This window comes from Psammomys obesus, unplaced genomic scaffold (genome assembly GCF_907164565.1).
Source record: "Psammomys obesus unplaced genomic scaffold, mPsaObe1.curated_primary_1811, whole genome shotgun sequence".
Classification (NCBI taxonomy): domain Eukaryota; kingdom Metazoa; phylum Chordata; class Mammalia; order Rodentia; family Muridae; genus Psammomys; species Psammomys obesus.
The window spans coordinates 35,730,134-35,730,377 of record NW_026596034.1 but is presented as its reverse complement, the minus strand read 5'-3'; positions in this window follow the sequence as shown (position 1 = coordinate 35,730,377).

The window sequence follows — 244 nt, the reverse complement described above, 5'->3', positions numbered from 1 at the left end:
CACAATGCCACCTGAACATCCCAACTGCAGCGACGAGCTGGGGGCGTTACTTCTTCGTCTCCGCGCAGGAGGCGGAGCCAGACACCCCTTTCCCTTCTACAGAAACGGGGACAGCCAGCCCGATGCCCAAACTTTGCCCGGTGCGGGGAGCGCGGCCAGGGTGGGGGAGGCGGCCAGGGCGGCCGGCGGCAGGGGTTGTGCTCTGCCCTGGGCGGGCTGTGGGGCGGAGCGGCCTGGGCGGCGC